Source organism: Cupressus sempervirens, chromosome 2 (assembly GCF_028749045.1).
Source record: "Cupressus sempervirens isolate cs-2001-9-10 chromosome 2, ASM2874904v1, whole genome shotgun sequence".
Taxonomy (NCBI): domain Eukaryota; kingdom Viridiplantae; phylum Streptophyta; class Pinopsida; order Cupressales; family Cupressaceae; genus Cupressus; species Cupressus sempervirens.
The window spans coordinates 501,929,162-501,955,357 of record NC_143119.1 but is presented as its reverse complement, the minus strand read 5'-3'; the positions used below and the strand labels follow the sequence as shown (position 1 = coordinate 501,955,357).

The following is a 26,196-nucleotide window of genomic DNA, read 5'->3' as shown; positions in this document are numbered from 1 at the left end:
TTTATGTCATTATACTAATGAAATGGTTCCTTTCATTGAAAAATGAGTGTTATTGTGAATCATTACAAAGCAGTAGGTTTACATTATATCCTTGGGTTAATGGCTTAAGTCCCCAATTTGATTGCTTCATAAGCTTGTGAAAAATTGTATTAATTTAATGGATATCTAAATGTTCCATTGCATGGAAATTATTGTTGTCTACATATGCATGAGGTTACTGATGGTATGCTACTTGATGTGTGTGAGTGTGTTATGCACAGGGGATGGCTAGGGCCCATGATGGTCTTATGATGCTATTGACGGTTGGGAGGAACTGCATACTTAATTTGGTTGTTTTGTTATTGTGATATTATCTCTATACATTATGATGTTTCTTATGTTTACTGCGATGTTTCTTTCTATATGTTATTTACTGCTTGGGTTTAGATGGATGGACATTCATCTTCCTTGTTCCTTGGTATATTGTTGATTATGCTCTCGAGTGTTCGCTTCTCAATCTTTGTGGATCCGATACTCCCTAGTGTGGAGGTTCTAAACTCAATTTTTCTCTGATTTTTCCCTTTTGTGTTTTCCTTAAGTGTTTTTTTGTTTCTATGGGTGACATTTTATCAGCATGGTGCGACATAAAAATGTATTGCATGCCCATAGAAATTGTGTCATACAATTCTAAAAAGTATCGCATGCCTCTTGGAGAAATGTCGTGCGATACTGGAAAGTATCACACCTCCTTTGGAGAAATGTTGTACAATACCCTAAAAGTATTGCACGCACTTGAGAAAAATATCACTCAAACTCTAAAAGAGTCACCCTCCTTTTTAAGAAATGTCACGCAATACTTTTTAGTGTTGTATTAAAGTATCGCATGGGTTTTTTAAAAACTTGCACGGGCCAGTAGAGGGCACTTTTCAACTTGATCCAAACTTTTTGAGAGTTGATTTGGATACCCTCTTCGATGTTCTTCAACTCTATGGTGTTGCTTTTATATTTCTATTGAATGGTCATTTCTTTGAGCACTCATCTTGTGCATGGTTGTTGTTGGCTTTTGTTTGTGTGTGTCATTTTGGTAGTGGAGTTCAGAGATCCAGTGGTTGGCGGGATTGTGGTGAAGTCTTCCATTGCCATCTTTGTGATCCATGTATGATGTTGTCATGTGCATTCATACTTGTAAAAAAAAATATCTTGGCTTATATTGAATCCTTGTTCCAAGGATCTTCGGGTGGGGCATTACATGGCTGTCACCTTTTTAGGCCTTATATGGTAGACCGTGTCGTACCCATTTGAGTTGAGATCATTTGGAGGACCAAATGCTTCTAGGTCTAGAGATGCTTCATGATATAGAGTAGCAAGTTTTTAGTATTAGAGAGCATTTGGTTATTTCTCAAGATAGGCAAAAGAAGTATGTAGATGCCCATAGGGTGGATTGTCACTTTTTAGTTGATGATAGGGTGTTTTTGAGAGTGTATCTAAGGAAAAGCCCCATCTATTATGGGAATGGCTCTAAGTTGGCACCACTTCTTTTCAAACCATTTGAGATCCTTGAGAGGAGTAGTCTTGTTTCTTATCGACTAGTATTGCCACCTAGCCTATTGCACACTCATGATGTCTTCCATGTTTCTATTTTGAGGTAGTATATTCCCAATGTGACCCAAGTTCTTGATTGGGATCCTTTGTAGGTGGAGGATGTGTAAATTTATTTAGAGCCCATTCATATCTTTCAGCATCAAAGGCTAACTTTGAGAGGTTTTGACATAAAGAAGGTAAGGGTCTAATGAGACTTGAGCGATGTGACTTCTGCTACCTGGGAAGATGCTACATGATTGAGATATTTGTACCCTTATGTTTTTGTAGGCTTCCAAGAGTAAGCCTATGCCTAGTGGTAGAGGATGTAGTTCCTCTTGTGTTTTTAGTCTATACTTTATTAAATATTTTGATCCAAGAGATACTTGTTACTCATGTTATTTTTATATTTGAGATGACCTAATGGTCTTGTGTTATTCTTTGATTTCTAGTATCATAGATGCTAGATTACTATGTTGTTTATTTGATCATATCCACATGATGATGCCTTTTTGAGATGAAAATATGTTTTATGATGACATTTGGTTATCCGGTATTTGGACATATCCTTTGACTATGTTTATAAGTTGGATTTGATGCTATGGTTATTTACCTCATTCTTTCTTTGTGATGTTTTATGCAAAAGTGAGTGATGTAAATAGATTATTTCACTACAATTAAATAAATGGTTAAATTAGGTGATTTAATTTATTTATTTCTTGGGCTATGTTATTATATGAAATTTCACTTGATCATGTGTTTTAGTGTGTAGGATTTATGTCCCTAGCAGTGTCACATGGAGTTAGTAATTCAGCTATTCATATTTAACCAATTTCATCCCTATATGGTTGATGTATCCTATTTAATTATTAAAATTAAACCGTTCAGTGATTTAATAAATTTGCACTCATTTGCATTATGTCACTAGACCCATGAGCACGTCTATGCATTTAGAGGTTCACATTGTCACAAAAGTTAGTAAAAAATTATGTGATTTTGGTTTAAGGGAATTTTGGGCTTTATTTAATTTAGTTTGATTCCCAACAACTTTTCTATCGATGAATTCCAATTACTTGGAATAACCAATTTTTGTTTGGGTTGATTTAGGGTTTAACTAGGTGACCTTCTTATTTATCCTAATCCATTATTCACTCAAAAAGTGAAGAAGTATCCAAAGAGGAATTTTATTCCTCACTTCTCACTTTCTAAAATAAGAAATTTGAGAGAAATTTACAAATCCTATAATGTAGGATTTTGTTTCTATTCACTATAGGAGCTACGAGCATGGGATTTTCATGAGATTGGTCTCATTGGATTGAACTTGGGGAGACCTTGGATTACTATGATTTTTGGCAGCTTTTGTAAGTTATTTATTTAATTGTTAAAAATCTCATTTTTTCCCTTTGGGCTATTAGGTAGGGCTCTCCCATTTTCCTATTTCAGCTCTATTTCTACTTCCATTTTTGCTAGCTGATTGTTAGGAGGTTGAGAACTAGTGTTCCTTCTCTATTTTTGATTGATAGCTTTGCCTAGTTGGTCGGGTATGAGAATTTTCTTGATTTTTGGAATGGGTGTTTCACACCATTATGTTGTCTGCATACAATGTTTGAACTTTATTTTTATTGAATTTCTATGGCTCATTCATCATTGGGTTGAATGGGTTTTATTTTCATTGATTTTCATCAACACTACTTTTTAAAGGTATTTGCCTTGATTTGCATGCTAGCCAATTTTCTTAGGTTGTCTTGGCATAGTTTTGGTCATGGATTTGGATTATCTGTAGGATGTCAATCTAACCACTCTTGCATTTTATGTTGCATTGGGATGTGTTCTACATCCATACTCCCAATCTTGTATTTGGTTGAGTGTTATTTTGCTTGTGTTCTTATCCAACCCCTATTTTTATGATCTTCATGATGTTGGTGTGCCTACACATGAGCAAATGCACATGCATTTTTCAAGTGCTTGTGAGGCCCAATCTCCTAGTTGTTATCAGTGGAGTTATGTCCATTAGGGTTGCATTGGGAATATGCATTCCCTACAAGAACTCATCTTGTAATGATCACGGGTATGTAGGGTAGCACCATGGAGGGGCTTCTCTTGCAATGTTGGTGACTAATTCCCATGTTGGCATCAAGGAGTTATAAACAAGTGATAATTAAATAAATTACCTGGGTAGTCTATATAAGTTAATGAAAAATTGAGCACTCAGAGTTAACCTAAGGACACTTAGTTGTGAGCACCCAAATCTGGCTGAGGACATAATGTTATGCACTTCCTAGGGAGGTTTTGATTCCACACAATACTATCTTGGACTAATTGATGCTAAGAAACTTACCCTCCATCAAGTTCCTACATAGTTGACCCATAGATTGTTTGACCAAGACCTATTGTACTTTCATTGTATCATGATCTTGGTTGCAATCCTCTTTACTATCTAGCATGAATGTTAGCCATGGATGTTTTCTTTATGTATGTTTGTGGTTAGATCACTATCACCATTAGCATGATGGGAGTGGGCCTACAGGCTCTACATGGTTGGGAGGCGTAGCTACCTATATCACTACTAGGGACTAATGTATAAAGATATTCTATTTCTAGTTGCGACCAATGCTTAATGTTTCACTTGTTATATTCAAGTTATAGGAGTATGTTTTCTTTTGATTTATTCTTTAATTGGAATGCTCGGATATCATGTTTAGTTGATGTTAGTTTCATTGATGCATTCCTTTATTTAGATGATGTGACTCACTAAGAGTTGGACTATATATGCTTTGTCAGATTAGCATGTTAGATCTTCTTGTTCTTATGATGTTATTAAATTGTAGTAGTGATGTCCTCATAAGATAGCTCTGACTATCTAGTTGGCAGTTTGGGATGTTACATGGGCAGGATTGCTACGACCTTTGAGGTCTCATGATGCTATTACTATTGGGAGGAACCACACATGAGTTTAATTATTTATGTACATTGCAATGTTTCTTTTCCCATATATTTTTTATGCTACTATGGATTAGATGGATAGTTGTGTTTTTGTCTGGTTTCTCATACTTTCAAGTATCCATGCCTTGATTTTGTGGATCTGGTACTCTTCAGTTTGATGGTTCTAACTCTATCCTTTCCCTTAGAATTATTCTCATAATGTTTCTTTGCATTCTTGGGCAACAATGCTCTAGCATTGTGCAATATTGATAAAGTATTGCATGCCTTAAGGAGTTTTGCCATATGATAATGGAAAGTATCACATGATAGTGTTAAGTTATATCATATGATACTTGAAGAGTATCACATGACTATAGCCAACTCTATCACACAATTCCTGAAAGTATCACACAGTAGTGGTGAGAAATGTTGTATGATACTAGATGAGTATCACATGGCTATATGAGAGTATCACCTAACTATAGTGAGAAATATTGCATGCTATAGTTAAAAGTGTTACATGGGCTTGTGAGAAAACTTTCTCAAGTGACTAGTGGGCACTTTTTCACTAGTTGATTGTTAGGAGGTTGATAATTATTGTTCCCCTTCATTTTTTATCACTAGCTCTGCCTGATTGGTTAGGTATGAGCATTTTCCTAATTGTTGGGATGGCGATTTGGGGTTTTGCACCATTATGCTGGCTATTTTTACATAGATGTTTGAACCCAATTTTTATTGGATTTCTATGGCTCATTCATTATTTGGTTGAATGGGTTTTCTTTTGATTGGTTTTCATTATTGTTGGATTTTTTTGAGGTTTTCACATCGATTTGCATGTTGCCTAGTTTTCTTAGGTTTTCTTAGCATGGTGTTGGTCATGGATTTGGATTATCCATAGGATGTCAATTTGACCACTATTATGCTTTTAGATTGCATTGGGATGTGTTTCACATTTGTACTCCCATTCTTGTATTTGGTTGAGTGTTATTTTTCTTATGTTCTCATCCAACCCTTATTTTTATGATCTTTGTGACATTGGTGTGCCCACACATGAGCATGTACATATGCATTTATTGGGTGCTTGAAAGGCCTAATCTCCCAATTGTTATCAATGGAGTTATATCCATTAGGGTTGGGTTGGGAATATGCATTTCCTACAACCACTCATTGAGGGTAGTACCATGGAGGGGCTTCTCTTGCAACCTTGGTGATTGATTCCCAGGTTGGCATGAAGGAGTTCCAAGCAAGTGATAATTAAATAAATTACTAGGTAATAAATATAAGATAATAAAAATGTGAGCACTCAGAGTTGACCTGGGGACACTTAATTGTGAGCACCCACAACTAACCTAAGGACATAGTGTGATGTTCTTACTAGGGAGGTTTTGATTCCACAAAATACTAGCTTAGGATACTTGATGCCAATTGACTTATCCTCCATCGAGTCCCTACATAGTTGACAGATAGAGTGTCTGACCAAGACTTATTGTACTTGCATTTTCTTATGATCTTGGTTGCAATCCTCTTTACTATCTAATGTGAGTGTTAGGCATGGACATTTTCTTGATGTGTGTTTGTGGTTGGATCACTATCTCCATCAGCATGGCAGAAGTGGGCCCATGAGCTCCACATGGTTGGGAGGTGTAGCTACCTATACTACTGTTGGGGATAGGTGTACAAAGATGGTCTATTTCTAGTTGTGATCAATGCTTGATGTTTCACTTGGTATATTCAAGTTTTCAGAGTATGTTTCCTTGTGATTTATGCTTTAATTGGGATGCTTGGATATCATGTTTAGATGATGTTAGTTTTGTTTATGCATTCCTTTATTATGATGTTTTAGAATATGGTTAGATGATGTGATTCACTATAAGTTGGAGTATATATGCTTTTTTGGATTAGCATGTTAAATCTTCTTGTTCTTATGATGGTATTACATTATAGTAGTGATGCCCTCATAAGACAACTCTGACTTTCTAGTTGGTAGTTTGGGAAGTTACACATGAGGGATGGCTAGGGCCTTTGAGGTCTCATGATACTATTATGGTTGGGAGGAACCATGCGCAAGTTTAGTTGTTTATGTATATTGCGATGTTGCTTTTTGCATGTTTTTCATATACTGTTATGGATTAGATGGATATTTTTATTTCTATCTGGTGTCTCATGCTTTTGAGTGTCCATGCCTCAAGTTTTTAGATCTAGTACTTCCCAATGTGAAGGTTCTAACTCTATCCTTTCCCTTAGAATGTTTGTTGGAATGTTTCTCTACTTTCCTTGGTGATAATGCTTTAGCATTGGGTGATATTGATAAAGTATTGGAGGCCTTAAGGAGTTTTGTTGTATGATACTAGAAAGTATTGCACGATAGTGTTAAGTTCTATCATATGATACTGGAAGGGTATCGTACGGCTAATGACAACTCTATTATGTGACCCTTGAAAGTATCACATGGTAGTGGTGATAAATATCATAAGATACTGGACAAGTATCACATGGTTGTGTGAAAGTATTGCTTGGCTATAGTGAGAAATATTGCATGACTATATTGAAAAATGTCACACGGGTTTGTGAGAAAAACTTCTCGGGTGATTAGTAGGAACTTTCTCACTTGACTAAAACTTTTTGAGAGGGGACTTGGCTACCCTTTATGATTTCCTAAACTTTTTTGTTTGACTTTTTGAATTTGGGGTCTTTTGAATTCGAATGTGTTGGTGGCCTTAGTAGCTTTGTCATTTTAGGATTTTAGTGTGACTTGGAGATTTGTTTATTACTTGGATTGGTTGGTTAAGTCTTCTGTGGTGATCTTATGATTAGTTGCAAGTTGATGCTTTTAAATTCCATGCTTTAAAAAAAATGTTTTGGCTTTTATTTATCCTTGTTCCAAGGATCTCTAGGTGGGGCATTACAATTATGCTTTGAGGGATGTCCATTGGTGCAGAGTAGTAGAGTGATATCAAAACACTAGTAAACAAGCTTTGTCAAGTTACAATGTTTTTTTTACAAAGTTGGGCATTATATGGTTGATAATCTACTTATAAGATAATATATTGGAAATTATTAAAATTTAGAAAATACATTTTTTCAATGTAGTAAACAAAGGAAATTAGAGTAATAATGCTAATTGGTTAAGTAGTTTTGGTAGTTCTTTTAACCACCAGATTAGGGCAATAGAATATAGGTTTGTTTTAAAAATATTTTTTTGAGCATCTTAGAGTAAGATTATGGTAACAACAGAGATGAGAAATTGATCTCTCAATGGGAAAGCTCAATATGTAGAAGAGAGATTGAAATAATAAATAGAGTTTTATTTTTATTTCTTATCCATGATTTTATGCCAACATAAATGTTAGTTTATGCATTTAATTTGATTAATCAATCTTTATGAATAATTTTTGTAATATTTTTAATAAAAATCAATTTGCTAAATTAATTTGTTAAATTAGAGTTGCATAATTTGATATGCAAGAATTAGATTTAGTCATTGGTTAATATATTGTTGGATACAATTGATTAATTGTGTGTTGTCTTTGATGTTACACAAATGTCATATCAATTGATAGAAAATGCTTACCAAGCTCACTTGGTCAATGAAGATAGTTTTCCTTCTCTACTGAGCATTCACAAGTTTACTCTCAACATATGATAATGTCTACCAAGCTCACTTGGGCATCAAAGGAATTGAGGCATAAAAGAGTGTTAACTAAGCTCACTCAAAGGTCACTTAGTTAATGAAGGGAAAGTTGGACAGAGTTAGTATTCACCGAGTTCACTCAATTGCCAAAGGATTTCTGCATGTCTGCAGTGTTAACCAAGTTTCTATTGGTTAACATAGGAAATCATTGCAAAGTTAGTTTCTACTGAGAAGGGTTAGCTTACCAAGGACTTTTCTTATTTTGGCTTATGAAGCTTAATTACTTTATGTATTGATTCTAGCTAACTATGATGATGAACATTGGTTATTATTTGGGCTGACTTGACAATTTGGAAGGTATAAATAAAAGGTCAAGTTGAGATTTCTAGTGTGTGTGCAAGTGTGTTGATTGAATTGAAAAGAAAAGAGAGGGAGTGAACTTGAAGGATAAGCAAGTATCCTTGCAGAGTAGAAAAGTAATATTCAATCAGGAAGGATCAAGTTTAAGCAAAAAAGAGATCTGGTTTCAGCAATTTAGTTGCATCACAATTAGGTCATTTCATTGTTACTCTCTAACCATTGTAGCAGTGATCTAAAATCTCTTGACATAGTTGGTTTAACAACCAGTTGTAAATCCTCTAACAAGGTGGAAATTCCATTGTATTATTTTAAGACTTCTTGAAAGGCCACTCCTAGTAGGGTGATTAAATCCTCTAACATGGTCACACCTAATAGTGTGTTTTGTAACCTTTAATAGGGTTGGCTCCTAATAGGGCTCACTTCAGAAGAGTGAAAAACAATAACTAGTTACCACATTAGATCCTGGTGTCTCATGTGTTCATGTTATTTCTCTTATGCTTATAAGTTAAATACTATTAATGTTTTAAGATCTGCCAAAAGTAATTCACACTTTGTATTTACTGAGTGACAACATTTTCTGTGTGTTTATCACATAACAACAGTAATCAGTTTTCTCAATTTAAATTTTATTGTTGACATCTAAGGGATCTGAGATTTATTTTAGTGGTAACTAATTCACCCCACCCTCTCAGTTACTCCTTCCATATATCCAACAATTTGTATCAGATATTTTGGTGCTTGTAGGAAAGGTTTCGAGGACCTAAGCTAAAGATCAAGATGTCTTACAAGAGAGAGTTTCCAAAACTAAACAGAGACAACTTTTCCGCATGGAAGGCACTCATGAGACTTCATCTAGCCACCATTAGTGAGTCAAGCTACAAATACCTTGATGAAGAATATAAAACTCCTACTGGTACATTATCTGTTGGAGATCTTGCTAAGAAAAAGAACCATAACATCATGATGTTTGATATTGCATCTGCTCTTAGCTGTGATGAATTTGATGAGATCAAAAAATGTAAAACTAATTTTGATAAGTGGAACAAGCTAAAGGATATCTATGGTGGTGATGACAATGTAAGGAGAGCCAAAGCATAAAGCCTTAGAGAATAGTTTGACCAGATGAGAATGAGAGAAGATGAAAATGTTGCCAAATATGTGGAAAGAATCAAAGCTAGTGTCAGTGCAATCAGAGCTTCTGGAGGATAAATCAAGGAAGAAACTATTGTAAGTAAAGTTCTTAGAATATTGCTTCCTATCTATGCAATTAGAGTATTTTCTATTCAAGAAAAGAGGTGTGATTCAAATCACAAGTTAAGTTTGGATGCCTTAGTAGGAAGATTGACAACTTTTGAGCTAGAAAACTTTAACAATTATGTTCTAGCTTCCAAAAATGTTTACTTTGCATTTGAAGCTAAACTTTCACTCAAAAAAAAAGGCAAGAAAACAAAGGACATTCAGTCAAAAAGTGAAGAGGAAATAGAGGAAATTTTTGATAGTGACCTTGAAGTTGTTGAAGCTTTACTTGCAAAGAAATATTCTAGAGGTAAAGGAAAGTACAAAGGTAAAGTTCCTTTAATCTACTTTTCATGTGAAGAAATTGGTCATATTGCTACTAGGTGCCCAAATAGAGAAAAAAAGGATGAGAAGAAGATCCACAAGTAGAAAAGAAAGAAGGAATTCAAAAGTCAAAAATCCTTCAAAGACAAAGGTAAGAAGACTTGTTTTATGGCTAAAGATTTTGATAACAGTGAAGATGAAATAGTGTACATTGCTATAAAAGATGAATCTAATGAAGAAGAAGATAAGATGGTACTTATCTCTCATGTTAGTAAAAATGACACATGAATCATAGATAATGGATGTTCACATCACATGACTGGAGACAACACAAAATTTGAACACTTTGAACACTATGATGGAGGTAGTGTAAGGTTTGGAAATAATGAACCTTATTGCATAAAAGGGAAAGGTCACATATCATTAACCAATGAACTTGTATGTAACAATGCCTATTGGGTTGAAGGACTGAAACATAACCTACTAAGTGTAGCACAACTAATCAATATTGGATTCAAGGAAGAATTAAAGCATGGCAAGGTAAGACTACTGGATGACAAAGGGAATCTAATTGGATCAGGAAAACAAACAAGAGGTAACCTATTTTATATTGATCTTGGTGATTGCTCATGTTTTATTGTTCAAATGAAAGAAATTTGGTTATGGCATAGAAGATTATGTCATGTAAACTTTGATAATATGGTCAAGATAAGAAAATTCAAAAAAGTTGGAGGTATCCCTAGTTTGAAGAAACTAGATGTTGGTTTATGCAAAAATTGTCAGATTGGCAAAATGGGAAAGACTAGTTTTAAGAGCAAAAAATATCAATCTGAGGATGGCTTGGAAATTGTGCATACTAACTTATGTGGAACTATTGGAGTAGATAGTTATAGTGGAGAAAAATTATTTATTCTTTTTGTTGATGACTATTATGTATCTTAGAGAAAAGTTAGAAGCATTTGAGAAATTCAAATGGTATCTAGCAAGAGTAGAAAAAGAAATAGGAAAAAGATTGAAATGCTTAAGATCAGACAAAGGTACTAAATTCATCTCCAATGAATTCAATAATATTTGCATTGAAAGAGGAATTAAAAGGCAAATATCAACCCCTGGCACTCCTAAGCAGAATGGAATAGCTAAAAGAAGAAATAGATACATTATGGATTGTGCAAGGACTCTAATGATTGAAAAGAATGTTGCTATCAAATACTAGAAGGAAGCCATCAACACTATAGTTCATACTTTGAACCAAGTACAGTTGAATAAGGACTCACATAAAACTCTCTATGAATTATGGTATGGCTACAAACCCAATGTAAGTTACCTGAAAGTATTTGGTAGTAAATGTTATATCTTGAAAGAGTCTAGAAAAGGCAAGTTTGATTTGAAAGGTGATGAAGGTATATACTTAGGATATTCCTACAAAAGTAAGGCATACAAATGTTTGAATTTGTCTACTCGTAAAATCATAGAAAGTGCACATGTGAGAATTGATGAGTTTGTAGAAAAGACTGAAGAAGAAAGAAAAAGGGAACCAGAAGACTACGAAAGATTTGTTTACTTTGAACGTGATACATTGCCAGGCATATCTAACAATAAGGAGACTTCACCTCCTAAGTCTTTCATAGCTACCAAGTTGCAAGAAGTACAAACTGAGTCATAAGGACCCAAGTCACATTCTAAAGCTACCAAGCCTATGCCTATTGAGTTTGAACTATCTAAGCCTAAAGTTGAAATTCAAAATGAAAATAACAAAATTCATTCAAAATGTAAATAACCTACATTGGCCAAATATGTCAGAAGGCATCATGCACCTGATTAGATTATTGGAGATAAATTAGAAGGTACTATGACAAGAAGCAAATTGAAAGGTACATGTTTACTTTTTGATTTTAAACCTAGAAGTGTTAAGGATGCTATAGAAAATGAAAGTTGGATTAAGGAAATGAAAAAAGAAATAGAAAAGATAGAAAAGAACAAAACTTGGACTCTTGTTCCTAGGCCTAAAGATAAAAATGTGATTGGAACAAAATGGGTATTCAGAAATAAGTTGAATGAAGATGGACAAGTATCAAGAAACAAAGCTAGATTTAGTGTGTAAATGCTATTCTCAAGAAGAAAGAATTGATTACGGTGAGGCTTTTTCCCATGTTGCAAGATTAGAAGGTGTTAGGACCATACTTGCATATGAAATTCACAAAGGATTCAAAGTATATCAAATGAATGTTAAATCTACATTATTTAATGGAATTCTTGATGAAGAAGTCCACATTGAACAGGCAGAAGGTTTTTTTGATCCTGATAAAACGGATATGGTCTATAAATTACACAAAGCTCTGTATGGTCTCAAACAAGCTCCTAGAGCCTGGTATGAAAGACTACATAACTACTTGATACAGATTGGTTTTTAGAGGACAAATGATAACAATAGTTTGTAAATCAAGGAAGGACCAGATAACAAATTTGTGTTGACAAAGATATTTGTGGATGATACTCTATTTACAAGAAATGATGACCTATGCAAAGCATTTTTAGAAAAAATGAACAAAGAGTTTGAGATGTCCATGTTTGGTAAAATAAAATTCTTTGTTGGATTGCAGATACAATAGAAAAAAAGTGGTATCTATATCACTCAATCCAAGTATATAAAAGAAATACTCCAGAAGTTTGGTATGGAAGATTCAAAACCAGTTGGTATCCCCATATGTACTGGACTCAATTTTACCAAAGATGATGACTCCAAAGAAGTAGATTAAACCTTATACATAATAATGGTTGGAAAATTACTGTATGTAGTTCACACAAGGCCTAATATTGCCTTAGCAGTTGGAATAGTGGCAAGATTCTTAGCTAAACCCAGAGAAAATCACATGATGGTAATCAAAGGAATCTTGAGATATCTGAAAGGTACTGAAGACTATGATTTATGGTACAAAATTGGAGGAAACCTATACCTAAAGGTATTTATTGATGCTGATTGGGTAGGAAATCTTAATGACAAAAAAAGCACAAGTGGTGGAGCTTTCTTTCTTGGTAAAAAGTTGGTATCTTGGACAAGCAAGAAACAAATATGCACATCCCAATCCACAACAAAAGTAGAGTATGTAGTAGTAGTAGTGAATTGTTCTAACATTGTTTGGTTCAAACAATTGTTGGAAGGAATGAAGGTTGAAATCAAAGACCCCGTAGTCATGTATTGTGATAACACCAATGTAATTAACATATCAAAAAACCCAGTGATGCATTCCAAAACAAAGCACATTGCTATAAAATATCACTTTGTCAAAGAATTGGTGCAAGACAAAGAAATTACATTGAAATATGTCCATACAAAAGAATAAATTGCAGACATATTCACCAAGCCATTACCTAAGGATACATTCTTGTATCTAAGAGGTAAGTTAGGGGACATTCCCCTATCTGAAGCTCACTAAATAAAGTTTAGTGATGCATCAACCAGAACCAAGCTAAAGATCAATCAGTTGATGCAACATAATCAAGAGAATATTGCATATGAATTAGTGCACAAGGTACATTGATACAAATTCGTCATGTGTTGTCTTTGGCATGTGTTGTCAAAGAGGGAGAATTTTACTATCATATCTTTATCTTTCTAAAATTTTGTAAAGGGAGAAGTTTGAAAACAAGTTATGCAAAGGGAGAATACATCATAAAGAAGAAGTTCTTGTGTAAAATCAAAGAGGGAGAAACTTTCTATCAAAGGGAGTCTTATTTTCAAAATTTCATTGTGCTATGACATGTTGTGTTGCCATCAATGTCAAAGAGGGAGATTGTTGGATATAATTGATTAATTGTGTATTGTCTTTGATATTACACAAATGTCATATCAATTGATAGAAAATGTTTACTGAGCTCACTTGGTCAGTGAAGATAGTTTTCCTTGTCTACTGAGCATTCACAGGTTTACTCTCAATAGATGATAGTCTCTACCGAGCTCACTTGGGCATTGAAGGAATTGAGGCAAAAAAGAGTGTTAATAGAGCTAACTTGGTTAACAAAGGGAAAGTTGGACAGAGTTAGTATTCACCAAGTTCACTCATTTGCCAAAGAATTTCTACAAGTTCACAGTGTTAACTAAGCTTCTATTGGTTAACATAGGAAATCATTCCAAAGTTAGTTATTATCGAGCAGGGTTGGCTTATGAAGGATTTTTCTTATTTTGTCTTATGAAGCTTAATTACTTTATTTATTGATTATAGTTGACTATGATGATGAATATTGGTTATTATTTGGGCCGACTTGACAATTTGAAATGTATAAATAAAAGGTCAAGTTGAGATTTCTAGTGTGTATGCAAGTGTGTTGATTGAATTGAAAAGAAAAGAGAGGGAGTGAACTTAAAGGATAAGTAGGTATCCTTATGGAGCAAAAAAGTAATATTCAATCAGGAAGGATCAAGTTTAAGCAAAAAAGAGATATGGATTCAGCAATTCAATTGCATCACAATCAGGTCATTTTATTGTTACTCTCTAACCATTGTAGCAGTGATTTAAATCTCTTGACAGAGTTGGTTTAACAGCCGGTTGTAAATCCTCTAACAAGGTGGAAATTCCATTAAATTTTTTTAAGAACTCTTGCAAGGCCACTCCTACTAGGGTGATTAAATCCTCTAATAGGGTCATAGCTAACAATTTTTTTTGTAACCTTTAATAGGGTTGGCTCCTAATAGGGATCACTTCAGAAGAGTGAAAAATAGTAACTAGTTACATTGGTGGTTTTTCCCAAATTGGGTTTCCACATTAAATCTTAGTGTCTCATGTGTTCATGTTATTTCTCTTATGCTTGAAATTTAATTACTATTAATGTTTTAAGATCTACCAATAGTAATTCACACTCTATATTTATCGAGTGACAACATTTTATGTGTGTTTATCGAGTAACAACAGTAATCAGTTTTCTCAATCTAAATTTTATTGTTAACATCTAAGGGATCTGGGATTTATTTTAGTGGTAACTGATTCACCACCACCCCCCCGCCACTCACTCCCCCCCCCCCCCCCCCCCCTCAGTTACTACTTCCATATTTCCAACATATGTCTCATGATAGTGGGTTGTTCTTGATTTATAAAGAAAAACTCATTTTCACATGTTTATAGTGCAAAAATTGGCTGCATATTCTCATTTTGTCCTTGCCATTTATTGTGAAATAAAAAGCTTCAATATAATCAATTATTCCAATTTTTGAGAAACCAATTTAAGTAAAATTTGATCCAAGTATCCTATGTGTTGGCTCTTTATTTATTTTGATGGGAATAGAGGAGCAGAATATACATTGGGTCTAGATTTAGAACTTGAGTTTGGTATCAGCTCAATTGGGGTGGAATTTTGAATGAAATTAAAGAAATTCATTATGCCAATTAAATCTAAGAAGTAGCTATTTCTTTTGCATGAAACTAATTCATGAATCGATAGTTTGGATAATGCAATTTTGGTTAATGGTTTTGGGCTTTGATATAGCTAATTTTCCATAGCAAAGTTTTTGTTTTGTTGATCAATTGTGTTTATCATTACTCGTGAATCAACTTCCATACATTTGAACTAAATTGGTAAATGGTTCCTAAATTACTAAGCACAACCCAAAATACAAGATTCATTTTTCTTATCCATATATCTATATCATGTGATTAATTGGATGCTTGGTCATGTTTAATGCATTACGGTTGGTGGTTGACTTTTAAAAAAATATGTGAATAAGGATATGGTCAATTTCATATTAGTTCAAAATTGAATGATAGTTTTGATGTTATTGAAATAGGTTGAAGAATCATTTTCACCCGTTTATTTCTTTGATCTTTGATTCGAATCGATCCCATATTCAGATTTGGGACTACTCATTTGGAAAGTAATTGTGATTTGAGAATGTCAATTATTTTATGTGAAAGAGTTTTCAATGTAGGCTTAAGATTGGTTGGGGTTTTGCAATTTGGAATTAAAGAGACATTGATTGTGAGTTTGTTGACAATGATTTGTGGAGTATGAAAATTGGCTTCCAATAGATGGCATTGACTATGTTGTAACTAGTGAGTCATAATCTATTTGATGAAATACATATACAAGAAATAAGTAAGAACTACATGGAAGAAAGTCATAGAAATAAGGAATATCAAGGTAATCCAATCAACTCTAGTTGATTTTTAATTCAAGAGAGTCTACAACTTAATATTATTGAAGTTATATAGTAAGGGAATTTCATATAGTCTATTGTTCAGTGAGCTAGGAATGAAAATATTTTTCTAATAACTAATTTAAAGGATGTAAAATTAGAGAAAATTGCAACATTTAGTTTGTTTACTATTTGAATCAGTTGGTTAAATACCTCAAAAAAAAATTGTGTAAGATTTTTATGAGAAATAAGAGCATTCTAAGTTATCTTTTTAATCTATGAATTATTCTTCACATCATCCATACATTTTTTTCAAGTTGTTTGCATTAGCTCAGGCTGGGAGAATCTTGGTACAATGTTGTCAAGTTTACCTTTGAACATACCGATCATATTTTCCTTAAAAATTTCAAGTTGCTATGGAATTCCATGAGAAGGACTCACAACACCATTTAGTTAAACTATCCCTATACCTTCCATATTTTTATGCACATTTATTGCAATAATTTTCAATTCATTGCATTTGAGGAAAGAAATCTTGTAACTGCCTTTCATGATCTTTGTCTCTGTGTCCATTATGTGTGCCAAGGCATATGGAGCATTTTTTCAACTAAATAGCTGCATGAGGTGACATTTTATTGTACATAAAATACTATGTTTTGATGTGGAGCCTAATCAGACTAAGAGGTTAATTTCTCTCACTTTGTTTGGTGTGATTAGGGATTTCATAATGTATGATGAGATTGTAGCTTCTTGTGGTGGTATTGAGATGTAAGGGATTACAGATTGTAATCATAGGATAATAATAATATTGAACTTTCTATTGGTGGACATAGCCTAGGGATTGGGTGAACCATGTTAAATCTTTGCGCCTTTTGTTCTCTTCTGTGTGATTTATTATTTTCAGATATTAATTATATTTGCATGTAATTATTATTTATGTCTGTGGTTGATCTTAACAAGTGATAAGGGTTGAACCCCTTGTTTTTGGTCACTTTTAATTTCAAAGCAAGTGGTATCAAAGTGAGGTGTCATTTTTTTTCAGCTATCCTCTGCAAGGTCTCACGGTTGAGTGGGAGCAATGGAAAATGAGGATAAGCTAAAGGTTGAGAATTTTAATGAGTGAAACTTTCAAATATGAAAGATGCAAATGGAGGACTGTCTTTGTCATAAGGATTTATGGTGTCTATTACAAGGAAAAACCAAGAAACTAACCGCTATGACATATAAGGAGTGGCAAATTCTAAGGTACTTGGAAGTATTTGTTTATGCCTAGCACAATCAGTGACATTTAATATTACAAAATATAAGATGATAGAAGAGTTGAAGCAAATGCTAGCAAAACTATATGAAAAGCCCTCCAATTCAAACAAGGTATTTCTCATGAAGCATTTATTTAATATGAAGATGGAAAAAGGTGGATCCTTTACAGATGATTTAAATGAGTTTAATATAGTTATGAGGCATCTACCTTCTGTAAATGTCAAATCTGATGAAGAAATTAGGGCTCTCTTGATTTTGTATTCTTTGCCTGAAAGCTAGAATAGATTGATAATGATTGTGAGTATTTTTTTGTGATCTAATATCCTAAAATTTAATGATGTGATTGGTGTTATTCTGAGTGAGTAAACTCATAATAAAAGATCAGGTGGATCTACACAGGAAGTGTTTTGAATGCATAAAGTAGAGGTAGAATGATTGAAAGAGGAAAAAAATCTAGAATTTGTGGGAAATCAAGAGGAAAATCAAAGGGAAAGAGTTCTCAATCAAGAGGACTAAGAGATTGTTGGTACTATAGAAAACTGGGGCATAAGAATAACAATTATTGGACTCGAAAGAAAAATGAAGGAGACAAACAACATGGAAATAAGGTGGAAAATGTGGTAAGTAGAAAATATAAAGAGGATTCTTTGCTTCTTTTCTTAGAAAGTGTTGATGATTCATGACTTTTAGATTCTAGGGCTTCATTTCATACTACTTGCCATAGTGCTTATTTTATTGATTATGTCCAAGGGGATTTTGGGCTTGTTTATTTGGGGGATAACGAACCTTATTAGATTACTAGAAAGGGGAAACTAAGATTAAGTTGCAGAATGGGAATCATTAGCTACTAAAAGAGGTAAGCCATGTTCCAAGGTTGAATGAGAATTTAATTTCAATGGGGCAACTAGGTGATGAGGGTTGCACAATTACTTTTAATAATAAAAATTGGAAGGTTTCAAAAGGTTTTTTTGTAGTCAAAAAATGTGTGAAAGTAGGCACCTTATATCTTTGTATAGGTCATACTCTTCCTTCCACTTTAATTATTTCAGAGAACTAGGAACAATTGTTGTAGTTGAGCAAGAAGACAAACTATTACAGTAGATTCTGATACACAATATGGCACTACAAAATTGGGTACATGAGTGAGAAAGGTATGAAATTACTTCATTCAAACAAAGTCTTACTAGGTTTGAAATGTGTCAACATGGATTTTTGTGAAATTTGTGTATGAAAAAAAAAAAAAAAAAAGAGTTAGGTTCATGAAGAGTGGGAATGAAATTAAAGATGATAAATTAGATCTTGTGCATATAGATGTATGGGGACCAGCTTAGGCATCTTCCCTTGGTGGATCTCATTATTATGTTACATTCATTGATGATGCAACCAAAAAAGTATATTTTTATTTTCTTAGGAAAAAATATTATATATATCAAACTTTTAAGAAATGGAAATGCTTGGTTGAGGATGAGACTGGTAAAAAGATAAAATGTCTTAGATAAGATAATGGTGGTGAGTATTGCAATAAATAATTTAAATATTATTGTTCCTCTAATGGTATTCATAGATAGAAAACTATTCCAGAGACTCCATAGGAAAATAGATTGGTTGAACATATGAGCAGTATAATAATGGAATGTGCAAGGAGTATAGGGTTGCATGTTGGTCTGTCCTTAAACATATGGTTGAGGTTGTCAATATTGTTGTATATTTGAACAATAAAGGTCCCTCTACTCCTTTGGGTTGTGGTATTCCAAAGGAAGCATGAACTAGTAAGAAGGTGAGTTATTCCTTTGGTTGTGAAGCATTTGCACATATAGATTCTTAAAATGGAACCAAGATGGAAGCTAAGTCAAAGAAATGTGTATTTGTCAGATATGAAATTGATGAATTTGGTTATACGCTTTGAGATTTTGAAAATCTTAAAAATGTAAGAAGAAGGGATATCATATTCAATGAGAAAGTTTTGTACAAAGATCTATTGTAGTAGCATGAGAAGAAAGAAAATGATTATTTAGTATTGGACAATTTTCCAAAATATTATATTCCAATAGTCCCTTATGGTCTACAAAAACAAATACCACACACCCCAGTGAATGTTAGATGGTCAACAAGGCTAAGTAAACCTCTAGAAATATTTTTCCCTCTTTGTATTCTATTTATTAATAGATGCTAGTGAACTTGAATGCTATGATGAAGTTGTATAGGTGGACACAAAGATTTAGTGGGAGACTACAATGATAGAAGAAATGGACCCCTTGCTAAAACATTAGATTTGAGATTTATGTAAGTTTCCTACAGGTAAAATGGATTTACAAAATAAGTGGGTTTACAATCTAAAAGAAGAGGATGGAGGAAAGAAAATATTTAAAACTAGGTTAGTTGTAAAAGGATTTTATTAGAAAAAGGGCATTGATTTCGATGAGATGTTTTCTCCTATTGTCAAAATGAATTCTATTCATATTGTTTTAAGTATTGTGGCTATTGAAGATTTACATTTGGAATAGCTTGATGTATATATAACCTTTCTTCATGGTCATCTAGATGAAGAAATATATATGGTACAACCATAGGGATTTGAGGTCAAACATAAGGAGAACTAAGTGTGCAGTTTGAAGAAAAGTTTATATCGCTTAAAGTAAGAACCTCAAAAATCATATCTTCAATTTGATAGTTTCATGAATGAGCATAGTTATACTCAATGTCATTCTAACCATTGTGTTTATTTAAAGAGGTTAGATGATGACAACTACACTATCTTATGTTTATATGTTGATGATATGCTTGTAGTTGGATCTAACATGGATCACATTAAGGGATTAAAAGAACTGTTAGCACACTTATTTGCTATGAAGAATTTTGGGGAAACAAAATGAATACTTGGTATGAAAATTTGTAGAGATAGGAAGAACAAAAAAACTTGACATTATTCTAGGCTAATTATATTGAGAAGGTGGTTAAACATTTCTCTATGGAGAATGCTAAAGTTCTTAGCACACCTTTACCTGGTCATTTAAAATTGACTAAGGAGATGTGTCCAAAGACACTAGAAGAGGAGACTAAGATGTACAAGTTACCTTATGCTTCATCTAATAGAAATTTAATGCATGCTATGGTATGTACTAGGCCAAATATTGCACATGTAATGACACGTGTTAGTAGGTATATGAGTCATCCAAGGATTGCACATTGGACTTTAATTAAATGGATTCTAAGATATTTGAGAGGAACATCCAGTAAGTGTTTATAGTTTGGGGGCTCTACTATTGATTTACAAGGATATGTTGACTAAGATTTGGTAGGGGATATTGATACTAAGCAGAGTACTATAGGTTATGTATTTACTATTTGTGGGACAATAGTGAGTTGAATTTCTCAATTACAAAAGGTTAATGTTTTATCCACTACAGAGGTAGAGTATGTTGTTGCTAAAAAGGCAACTAAGGAGATGATATGGCTTTAGTTCTTCATGGAAGAATTGGGACACCTACATAGGGATAATTATTTGTTTATAGGTAGCCAAAGTGTCATTCATCTTACAAATAATTCTTCCCTACATTAAAAAAACAAAGCACATATAGTTGTGGTACTATTTCATTCGGATAGATTTGGATGATGGACAGTTAAAGAAAGAGAAGATACATATAGATGATAATTTAGTATATATGTTTACCAAGGTAGTAAAAGGGAGAAGCTGAATCCCTCTTCAACTTTGGTTGATCTTCTAGACTAAATAGAATAAAAGAATAGTAGAGTCCAAGGTGGTTTTCTATTCTAGTGGGAGCTACAAGTTGTAATAGTGCTATGATCAGTCTCCAAGTGGGAGATTGTTGTGATGTTGAGCCTAATTAGACTTAGAGGTTAGTTTATCTCACATTATCTAGCACAATTTTCCCCTAGATTATTATTATGGGGGTTTTTTGGTAGTACATCCAAGACAAGGTCAAGGGGCAATGCCCCTTGCAGGGTCTTGGGATATTGTAAAAGGCATCAACTATTATTTTTTCTAGTGGATAATTTATTCTATCCCTAATTTTGTAAGTGAAAAAATGCTTTAATAAAATGGCTTAGGGTTGGGGATTTCATAATGTATGATGATAGGATAGCTTCTTGCAGTGGTATGGTATTGAGTCATATGGGATTATAGATTATAATCATTGGATAATAATAAGACTAGACTTGATGTTGGTAGACATAGCCAAGGGATTAGGTGAACCATGTCAAATCTTTATGTCTTGTGTTCTATTATGTGTAATTTATTATTTTTTGATATTGTTTATATTTGCATGTAATTTTTATTTATGTTCATGGTTGATCCTAACACATTAACATTATCTATGCCTACATACTTTTCATGTTGGAAATAGAAGACTTTATTGAGTGTATATTCTACTAGCATTAAAGTCATTCAAATGCATTTTCATCATCATTGCTAGAGGATGCAAGCAAAGACTATAGAGTTCAATTTCATGTCAGATGCATTAATTTAGTTTTCCCCTCCCCACTTTCTTTAATGGATAATTATCTGCAATTTCAAAAAGAGGTTAAGAATGCTTATAATTTCAATATTTGTAACTTTAAGAGTTTGAGATGCTCACCTTTTGAGCAGTCTCAACTTTATAGGTTATGAGTGCTTGATTTTTTATGATAGAGATCAATGTGTTAGACTCTCAATAACATAGCTAAAAATTGGCTCATGGTACCGAAGAAAGGGGGGTTACAATTGCCAAAAATGATCCATGGGTCTTTATTGGCTAAGAATATTTCTACATGGTTATTTTTCTTAGTAGAAAAAGGGGAAATAAAGATTTCCATGAACTTGAAGGTTGGATGTTATTTGTCATCATCATCATCATTTGTGAAGGCATTAGTTCATTGACTAGGCTATACTTCTTATTGATAACCTACATTGTCAACTAATAGAACTATAAAAAAGTCAATAGTTTTGAATTATAAAGGGCCACTTCAGCATCGAGCCTACACCTCAATTAATTGGCTAATTTTTTCTTATTATAGAGTTTTAATACAATTATTTGCATCCATAGCTAAGCTGAGATAGAGTTTGGTGACCATGATTATCTCTGGTGGTTATCAACACCCTTACTCATACTTTCCAAGTTCATATATATTCTTGAAATAAATTAAGTGTTACAAAAATTTGTATCTTTCTTGTATTGTGATATTTTTCTTGTAAATATGAAATAAATAAGCTTGTTGTGGGTTATATTTATAGTTTACGTGCATTGTAGTTATTTAATTTTAGTGAAAATTTAATGAAGGCATAAGTTTCAGTCATACTATAATTACTAATCCTTTATTCAATTTGGTCTATTCTAGCTTACAAGTTGACATATGAATCACTTGCAATACCTTAATTATAAACATACAATCAAGTCCTTCAACATATACTTTCAATAGTGTATGAGTACTCAAATTATGAATCCTCTATAATTTTCAAAGATCCATAGGATCCTATAAATTTTAGTACTTTATTTCAAGTTATTTTGATATGATGTTTTTTGCATCCAAATTGGGGTAACCTAGAAAATGTGCACAAATAAAAATTAAATTTAGGGATCCCCAATAAGGCCTACTATGTTGTTGAAAAAGTTAAAGAGAATGCAACTTAGAAAATCCAAAAGGTATTTGTACATGTGCAATAATAAATTGTGGCTTATGGAGTTGAGTAAATAGGTGTAGGGCATTTGTTAAGTGATATCAGGGATTCTACTATTAGCACACTTATAACAAAGCTTAGAGGAAAATTGACAACCCTAAAAGATTTAGATACTTGACTAAGAGAGGTGCACAAACATTTGGATCTTGTGGTTGATCAAAGACTTCCATTTGACCATAACATTTTGTACAATCTATAGGATGCATTCAATCTACTTCTGAACATGAATGTTAATGAGCTACTAAAGGCTATTGAAATGAAAAAAATTGATATGATGCTAGTTATTTGTGTTGTCTATTATTCAAAGTGTCATTTATATGCATAATACCAGAAACAACAAGATATTTAACAAGGAACATGGAAAGCTTGTAGACTCATCATCTTCAAAAAAACTACTACATTAGAGAGATTTACTCATGGTTATAAGTGACTATATATTATTAGGAATACAACTTGTAGTTGGATTCTTTCCATAGCTTGCCTATTATATCTCAAAATGCATGGGCCTATAAATATATTTTGTGTGCTCACATGTTATTTTCTTAATATAGGTGTATGTTAAGATAGAAGTATGCACCAATTGATTTCTATTCCAATAGATATTCCACCTATTCAAATATTTGGAAGTAGAAATCCAAGATTTGAGGTAATAAGAAGTGATAAGTCATATGATACACCTATCCATAAAAATGCTTTTATTTTGGGGAAAAATCTTTATGCATGATGTTAATCACTTAGAGTTTTATAAGTCAATGAGAGTACATTCTTCTATTAGAGTATATAAAGCCAAACTAATCTATGAATTTTTTTTGTGAGAATTGATTAGATGGGTAGATAATTCATGAGGAAGTTGATAGACCTAGGTACCATGACATATAATCAAAGAAGAGATGGTCTCTTTCTTCTATCCATAAATGAAAATATAAATATATTAACAATAATCATAGGTGAGACAACCATGTCCTTCCAAAAAATGCTATAATTCTCTACAATTCAACTGAGTTAAAAAAATTCTTGTCATTCCAACAATGACCTCAAAATAAAATTGTTTCCCTATAACATTTATAAGCATGGGCAAAGAATTTGAGGAACCATTTCTAATTAAGGCTAAAAAACTACAACTATTGTTTGTGTTCATGTTGCAATCTTCCCTAGGTATTTTGTGCGCTATAAGCTTGTATTTGCTCAAATGTTCAACACATTCAATACAGTTAACGTTAGACTTGAGTCTTAGACTAATGAACATGGATTCCCTTGTAAATTGAATGCATGGAGTTTCTTGGTCAAATGAAAACTCTATTAAATTACAATTTATAATGAAATTTTGACGTCTAAACTTAGAAAGGCCATTTCAAACTACCAAATCAAACATAGAATAAAATAAAGAGATTTTTTGTGTTTTATTTATTTATGCTCTACTAGAAAATTGAAGTAATTAATTTCATTCTTTAGTTCTACATTCTTCTCTTCCTCTCCCACATATATATTTTTTTTTACCTAGATTGATACAACATTATACAAGAATTCCTCTTCATCACAATCTTTTATCAATGTGTAATGCCCGCCAAGGGATCCAAAGAAATAATCTAAAATATCACTAAGTTTGCCAAACAATTTTTTTTTTAAACATGAAATATAAACCATTCACAACTTATACATAGTAACAGAAGCAATAGCAACAATTCAAATAAAAGTAAACATAACATACATAACAGTTACATTCTTTAAAGATCCCTTAATGTTGAATTACATCTAAACTAACTATTCATCTATCATTACATCCTTAGCAATGATACATCCAAAGTTCTTAAACAATATAGAAGTGTCCTTTTTGAAATTTACATTTTAGTTTAGCCCAATTATCCACTGTACATGTCACAAGGTATGAGAGGCTTAAAAGAATAAACATCCATGTAAAGAAAGTACATCATCATACTAACTCTAATCCATGATGCAATAACATAAATAAAACCATACATGATACATCATCACAAAAGATATAAACATCCATCATAAAAGATAACCATATATCAAAAACATAAATAACTAAGTGCACGGTTCCTCCCAACCATAATTAGCATCATTAGACCATCGTGGATCCTAGCCATCCCTTTGTGCATAACATTCCAAAGTACCGAAGAGATCATCGATATTAACAAAGTAGGAATGTCACTCCTAAAACATCCTACTAACATGCAAAGTAAAGCATAAAGTAACATCATCTAACATATGCAAATCATCAATATAAGAAACATACCAATAAATACATCCATCATAAGGTATATCATCTATCATAATGATCCAAGAATAGAATGAAGATAAATACCAACCAAGAATGCTCTAGCCACGGTGCCTCAAACGGATCTCAAATGATAAGAGTGAAAAAACACTACCACCCGACCACGTGGAACCTAAGTGGTCCACTCCCACCATGCTAAGGAGATAATCTCAAGTCCCAAACAGGTTGTCAAAATCACATAGCACAATACTCTTTAAGTCCAGGAATCCTAAAAGTATACTAACTCAAAGGTTTCAATCACAAATATGACATCTAATCCCAGAGGCACAACAATAAGTACACCACCAGAGGTACACAAAATCTATAGAGGAGACTCAAGCTACATACTAGGGAGTGTCATCACATGGTTGCTTGAGTTACCCTGGACTGGTCCCTCATTAGACCACGAACCCTCAAGCGTTGAGTTACCCTAGACTGGTTACTCTAAACCTTAGACCCTCAATGTGACACATGTGGAAACCAAGAGCCCTCTCAAGAAGACAAGGCACTCATCCCATCCTTAGTCTATACAAGCACTCAAGGCATGGGTGGTTCAATAACTCTAACTTATCTTTTTAGTGTATTTTCCCCCCATAAATTTTAATTACTAGATTATCACTTATTACATAACTTGCATTAGGTTACCTTGGTACTAACCACTTTGGGCCCCGGACCCCTATGCAAGCCACTCCCATAGTCATGTACCTAGACAACCTCTCCTAAGCACATAAATCCACATTTGTGTCCCATACCACAACACTCATAAAGATCAAACTTGGTTCCTTAACAAGCAACCTAATAATAAGATGGTTCTCCCATACAAAATAAAC

General features: G+C 33.2%; 1 pseudogene; it reads left to right on the top strand.

Moving 5' to 3' along the window:
• The window catches only part of LOC149573195 (26S proteasome non-ATPase regulatory subunit 7 homolog A pseudogene), a 92,955-nt pseudogene extending 69,463 nt beyond the window's left edge, over positions 1–23,492 (top strand).
• Positions 23,493–26,196: the final 2,704 nt, after the last annotated feature.